At 38.9% G+C, this 7675-nt stretch overlaps 1 protein-coding gene across 2 annotated transcripts in view; it reads left to right on the top strand.

The window, feature by feature from the left end:
- Nucleotides 1–7675, top strand: part of LOC137197304 (protein kinase C epsilon type-like) — a 97746-nt gene that overhangs the window by 40669 nt on the left and 49402 nt on the right. The gene's annotated exons all lie outside the window — the stretch shown is intronic.

The raw sequence follows: 7675 nt of genomic DNA, 5'->3' as shown, positions 1-7675 counted from the left end.
TCTGTCTGTCTCCTGTTTGTTACTCAACATTAGCAGACATTTACAGGACATACTAGGGCTGCACGATATATTATTGTTTTAGCAGCGACATCTCGATGTGCGCATGTGCGATAGTCACATTGCAGGATACACGATGTCAAATAAGACAAATTAACTCAAACATGTCATGCTACAACTTTTTTGCTGCTTGATACAAAAGGAAAACTTGCAAGGTTCTTATTCTCCATAAGAAAAGTCAGTCTGATGTTAAACAATTTAGTCCGATTTAAGGGTTCTTGGATACACAGATCAGTTCCCAGTGTGCTTATCAAACAACCAAAGTAGCCCCTACTAGTCGCCTACCACAACCTGAAATTGATCGCTGCCTGTTTTGGTTGTTTGATAAACTGATCGAATGCACCCCTTCAGCAGAGCACATAACGAACTGATCTCTGTGCATGCAGAGTCTGCACATCACCTGCCTGTAAACCTCAGCAACGAGGCTGCTGTCACAGATAATGTCGCCTGGATGCTGGAGGCAGGCGTTCGGTTACATGAGGCGGCTTTTGAGCGCGTGTATTCCCGTTATCAGCGACACCTTGTCCCAGTGCTGGTTAAAAGTTAAACAGTTACTGTCACTGGGCTGGTCTGTGCCCTAATGTAAGAAACGCTTAACACACACAACATGCACACAAATCTTGCAGTATCCAGATCTATCTGTACTTACATCTTGCTGGTTTATAGATAAATCTGCCATGCCAGGAGGCCTGTTTATCTTTGAACATGTAGAACAAGTATACATTTGATTTTTTGTTAGAAGAGGATAAACTTTTAAAGTATCCAAATGATGCAAATTATGATTGTTATATCTATATTGTTGTATATCTGTACAACACACTGCATGTATCTGGTGAAATTTCCTGTATTTTTTCATATTGCAGAAAAAGTTTTTTTTTACAATATCGTGCAGCCCTACTACATACTGAACATCCTCTATGGCTTCAACTGTGGTTTGATAGACCACATAACGTTTGCACAGTTTGTATTATTCCTCACCACTGTAGCACTTGATCGGTGAGATGCTGTTCCGAAGTTACAAACAAAAATACAAAATCTGCCACTGTTGTTGTGCTGAACCATGTTAAAACCGAACCATGTGTCTTTTTTGAGGTGTTGTACCTTTGTGGCAAGGCTGCGTTGATACTAGAGCTGCAACGGTTAGCTAAATTAGTAGATCAACCATAAACTAATTGGCTTTTTGATAGTTGAGTGAGTTTTTAAGTCATTTTCCAAGTAAAAAATCCAAACATTCTCTTTTTTAAGCACCTCAAATATGAAAATATGCTGCTTTTATTTGTCTAAATATTACATTAAAGTGATTATTTAGGAGTTTTAGACTGTTGGTTGGACAAAACAAGACAGTTGATGACATCACTGTTGACTTTAAGAAATTGTAATGAGCATTTTTAAGTGTTTTCTGATGTTTGGCCCAGTTAACAATACATTTTGGCACATTTTACAGTGTCTGGGGCCAAATTATTAATGAAAAAAAGCCCTCAGACATACAGTACAATGGATCCCACTGTAGCTCGTGTACTTGCTTGAAAATGTGAGACATTTTCAAGCAGTACAAGTTAACAAATGAAGTTAACATGAAGAAAGACAGTTAACAAATGAACCTTTTTTGATCTTACAAAGTCATGTAGTGCCAATCTACTTGATGCAGTGAGAGAAAGTGTATAAACATACGACAGGCATGAAAGTATGTGACAAATGTGTCTACTGCTGCTGTGTTGTTGTTCAATCCGATGTTAAAGGCAGTGCTGTGTTCATGGAGAAGGCTAATACAGTATTTATTTCTACTTCTTTAAGATTAGGTCTAACTAGTTTTAAAGATACTCTGCCATCTAGTGTCATTTTCCATTTACTGCCATTTAATGCACTGAGGATACACTTTCCTTGATGGATTCAAAGTGTTTTTCCTTTTATTTTACCTTTTTAATCGAAAAGAATCACAAAATCCCTCATCATGTTTGCTTTTGCTATTGTTTTCCTCATATTTGGTTTGTTAGTTTCTTTAAAAAATATGACAAAATGAATAAACTAAAGTGATCTTTGGGAATGGGAGTACAAAAACATCATAGACGTGGGTGTTTAACACATCAGACCGTTAAATAAAGAGAAGGAATCTTAATAATGTAATAACTATTGCAGGGAAAAGAACAGATTCGATCAGCAACATACCATGTACATTACCACCATTTCCACTATATAATTTAGATTCCAATTAGGGCTTATTTTGTGCTTTTTTACCCGCTTTACAGACATACATCCTCCCCTTACTTTTCACCAGAAACACAATTTGATACTTCATAAGGAAAGACTGAGCTTTAAACCAGAACAACAAAGCTGTTTTTTCACTTCACCAGATGTGAATGACTTTTCCACCATCTCTCAGGATAAAGTAGCTATCAGATTTTATTTCTCCACTCAAGAGATGACAGAGTCAATGTTTACCAGAAATGTTAGTGTTTGTGCATCCGCGTATATGTGTATGTGTGTGTGTGTGTTCGTGTGTGTGTGTGTGTGTGTGCTCGTGCACCAGATTGCGTGTTAGAGAGACATGACAGAATGGAAGAAGAGAAAGACAGAGAGGGAGTTAACCAGAGGTCGAGAGAGGGGGGAGGAGGGTGATAAATTGATTAGTAAAGTGGAGTGTTCTCTAATGGACCAGTTACATCATCGAAAAAGAGATAGATGGAGAGAGAGAGAGAGAGAGAGAGAGAGAGAGAGAGAGAGAGAGAGAGAGAGAGAACAGTACAGAGTGACAAAGAGGTGTCATTAGGACATTAGGACAAGGACTTTCAGCAGGAAATAACCATTTTCTTTCTCTCTGTTATAAATCTATTCTTTAATTATCTTTTTTTTTTTTTTTTTTTGTCCTGTTTCGCTCTGCTCACTCACTCTGCATTTTCTGTCTGTACAGTATGTTTATGTAGCCGTGTGTGTGTGTGTGTGTGTGTGCGGATGAAATTGCAGTCATTACTTAAATGTGTTTGCATAGCAGAGAACACACGGGTGAACTGTCAGGCCTGAGAGCTACAATCAAGCTATTAGCTTTCATGCACACACACACACACACATGCACACACACGCAAAAAACACTGTTGATGATAAGGTGCCGCCTGTTGCTAAAAGCAGGTGAAATATTTATATGTTGCTCCGGCTCTGTTGTTATCAGCTGTGAGAGTATTATTCTCTAAACATAATGAAGCTTTGTTAGAAAAAAACCTCTTGTGGCCTTTGTCCAGAACAGTATTAGTTTATTGAAAGTAAATTACTGTGGCAGCTTGGAAGCGTACACATAAAAATAAAAAATGACTCAATAAACGGCTTCTTCTGAAAGAAATATCTCTTTGGATGAGTCTAAAGCTAAAGGTTTAGTGGAAATAAAATTAAGATTATATACCAAAACAGGAGCAGCAGCTTGGCTGAGTCATTTTTAAGAGAAAAATGCCCAAATTCTCTGGCTTCAGCTTCTCAGATGTGAATATTTTCTGGTTTATTAGTTTTCTGTGACAGTAAACTGAATATCTTTGGGTTGTGGACTGTTGGATGGGACAATAAAAAGACATTTGCGGATGACATCTTGGGCTTTGGGAAACAGTGATTGACATTTTTCATCATTTTCTGATATTTTATAGATCAAATGACTAATTGATTAATGGACAAATACATCGATAATGACAGTAATTGTTAGTTGCAGCCTTAATAATAAGGTGTGGTTACACTGGTCTGGAAAAAATGACACCGCCCTCAGCGGGAAGGCAAATCTGTTGCAAATAGACATAATAGTTGAGTCATTTTCAGCTCACACAAACATTTTGTGTCTTTTTCTCAGTTTGCACCACATGGAGCCAGTCAATGTCTTTTGTGTGTACCAGCATCTTTCTATTCATTTTGTGAGTAATACAGCCGCCTTTATAATTAACTTCCCATTCACTCTGAACATATGGTAAAGATGGGGCAGTATGTTTGGTGATATTATCTGTAGGAATGTGTATGAATGAAAGAGGTCTGGCCTGAAATTGGTAGTAGTTCCTGACTGTTCAGGATCAAAACAACAGTTCCTGGTGCTGCTGTCTGTATTTGAATATCATTCATTTATTATAAGTGGCGGGACGTTCCAGTTTGAGGGTGAAGAGCTCAGACATCTGGAAGGACCTCAGAGTAGAACTCCTTAAATGTTTTAAAGAGCCAGTTAACATGGTTTGGACATTAGATCAGGAAGCCCCCTGGGCGCCTCCCTGTGGAGGTATTCTGGCCATGTCTAACTGGGAGGAGACCCCATAAGCATGCAGAACACACTCTCTGTAGGGATTATACTGTATATCCCATCTAGACTGAGAATCCTTCGAAATACCCCTTGAAGAGCTGGAGGTAGAGGCCTGGTAGTGGTTATGTAGTAGTAGAAGGTCCTCTGTGCTATCTTGCTTAGCATCCTGCATCCTGCATAAGCATCAGGAAACGGATGAACGGATGGATTTTCAGTTTGCCTGCTGTTGGATGCATTTTTTGTACAGGTGTATAGCCGCTAATGATGATGTGTTTGTGAGCATTGCAAGAATAGGTAACAGTGTTTTTTCCTTTATGTGTCTGTGGTTATAGCTAGCAGGCTAACATGAGCAGGGTTCCCTGAGCAAAACAACCACTGCGCCACCATTAATGCAGCCCATTCCCTCCCCTTTGGTTCAAGTATGTAAGTATGTTGTACAGTATGTTGGAAAGTACCTCATGACGAGTTGACGTCTATATAATATCGCTATATAATAGCGATTGTGAACTGACGGTGTGTAATGTGTTGTGCGTGGCTTGTATTGATGAACCTACAGAGAATTAAGAGACTGTCGGCTTGGTTCAATCTTATAGTGTTGTTTTAGACTGCAGCAGGCAGCTGATTTCAGAGGAAAAGCACTAAAAAGCTACTGTACACTACCTGCTCAGCACCAAACAGCAAATAGACACAGTTAGCTGTAGACTAGCTGATGAACACAGTGGAGCATTTAGCAGCTAAAGAGCCAGATATTTCCCCCAGGAGTTGGTAGAGAGCAAAAACAGAGCTAAAAGAGAGTGAATATTGGACTAGTGGACAGAAACACAACTCCTAATGAATGATAATGTTGCTCCATAACTGCTGGATGTGGAAATAGGCAACTGTTTGCTTACAAGTTCAACATATCAACTTAAAAGGTGATGATATGTTAATGTTGTGTTTACTACTCATTTCCGCTGCTCCCAAATGGCCAAAAAAATCAGTTAATGCAGGTTTTAAGTTAAGGTAACAATCATTATCAGATGTTTTTAAAAAATCCATAGTTTTAGTTTGATGTAGAAAGCAAAACCACATCTGTTTAAACTAAATTATGGAACAGTATTGACAATACCAGTGAGATAGTGATATTTGGCAGCATAGGTATTGTTTCTCATCATTTGTCCGTCACTTTAGTACCTTTGAGTGTAATAAATACTGCTGCCTTGAGGGTCTGCCAACAGGACTGAAGACCTAAAGTCTGTTTGGTGCTTTTATGGATTAATAAAGGTCAACATGTTCATTGTGAACTGTGTTTGTAGCTTGTAGCTCGTTACAGAAACACTGGTGTGGCACTAAGCTCTTTGATATTTTACTTTTACTTTTGAGGTGTTGGTGAGGACATCACAGAGGAGCAACATGTCTGTCACAGACCCCCCCACCCCGACCCCCTGAAACCTCCCCAACGTGCAACGCTATGTCTAACACTGTTGCTAGGCAGCAGCCGTCAGTTGCTAGGTGATGGTGATGGCGTATAGCAAAGGGGTTGGAGGAGTACGACTGAAGACAGGCAGAACAGGACAGGGAGGAAAGAATGAATGATGAGTCCCAGAGTCCTAACAGATGTGGAGCTAAAAGACATCCTGAAGGTGCAGGAAACAGGAAGAGTTCATCCTCCGGGGATCAAAGTTAACGGTTATCTGTCCATTTGATTATGATATATTATGGGTACAAGTTCTTGTTTTAACATGACAGGAGGGAAAGATCAGTGGGTCACCAAAATTGGTTCCCAACCTGGGGGTCCCAACTCCCACAAAGGGGTCGCCAAAGCTTTATGGGGGGTCGCGAGGCCCTGTTGGTTTTAAGTGGTGTAAGAAGACTTTTTTCTATATATGTGTGAGCATTTCATTAATTTCTGTGAAGAAATTAATCTTGTGAGGATAAGGGTGCGGTGTAGACATGAGCACAATCTTTATTCAGCCTTCACTCTCTGCTAAGCTAATGTAGCAAGAATTAGAAGAGTACACAGTTAAAACAACCAACAAGCTAATGGAACAATGGCCAAACGTTAGGGAGAAGAGAGAACTGAATGGTTCAAAAATAAGCCTATTAAGTACTTAGTATGATAGTAGTAGTATAATAGTCTTTAAAATGATAATAATAATAATAGAGACATAGAATTGTATAAAGGTTCCTAAACATATAAGGGAAATTCGTCTCATAGCAATATTCACAGGAAATAATCTGTTTCATCCATTAACACAAACTTCCTGCAGGTACTGAGTTCACTATTTGGGTTCATTGTACAGTTACTAATTCTTATTTGATTTTATTATGCATCAAATATATGAGTTATCCATAAAATACGTCAGTTTGTCAGGGGTCAGCAGTGTACTTCGTGGTAAAATAGGGGTTGCTTAAGGAAAAAGGTTGTAAATCACTGCTCTAGGGAACACAAAAATCTGCAGCAAATTTCATATTTATCCAGCTAGTAGTTTTTGAAACACTTTGCTCTGAATGGACAGATGTGCAGACCACCTGACAGTATGACTTGACATAAACATTCTTGGTGCAACAACATAAACTGAATATATAGTAGTTGAATTATTGTCTGCCTTAAACGACTTATGATGTCACAAATCAAAACTCAGATTTTTTGTTGAGTGCAGAGAAATTTTCCACTTCCAGCAGATGAAGTCTTCTAGTGTCAAACTCAGTACATACATCGTTCTACACAATGAAGCTCATACATCAACAACTGAAGTGACAATCAGCAGAGCACATTTTTGAGTGGAGCGGGATTCTTTACTCATCTTGAAGATGTTTCACCATGACGAACCTTACAGCAGTTTTAACATGTCTACAAACAATATTTCACTGTTTGCACTCTTTGTCTAATTAGATTTTTTTGAAAAGAAAACAGTACTTTCTCTAACAGTATCTAATTTGGTGAGTGTGTATCTATCACAGATTACATTTGTGTTGCTTGCAGTCAGAGTTAAATGATCCACTTACAACAGTTAACTTAAGAAAAACACTCAGCAACCAGTGAGAGCTTTACATAAATTAGTTAACAGGAAAATTTCGGTACTAAAAATTCAAGTCATAAGCTACGTTTTGATGGCAGGAACTTTCCGCAGGGACTAAGAACCTTTTCACTCAGAACTCAGTTCCCCTACCTGTGTTTCCACTGGAGGGTCCAGGGTCTGAATTATGTTCCAGGGAGAATGTTTTACCCCCCAAAAAAGGTCCCTGAGGGTAGTACTTTCCAAAAATACAGGAACTTTGTGAGGGTAGGGTTTGCAGGGATGACAGTTGCTGATTAGTCAAACACAGACACTGCTGCTTCAACTTGTTTACCGCGTCATTCATAGAACAAGGAAGTAC

This window comes from Thunnus thynnus, chromosome 14 (assembly GCF_963924715.1).
Source record: "Thunnus thynnus chromosome 14, fThuThy2.1, whole genome shotgun sequence".
NCBI lineage: Eukaryota > Metazoa > Chordata > Actinopteri > Scombriformes > Scombridae > Thunnus > Thunnus thynnus.
This window is presented reverse-complemented; position numbering and strand designations above follow the sequence as displayed.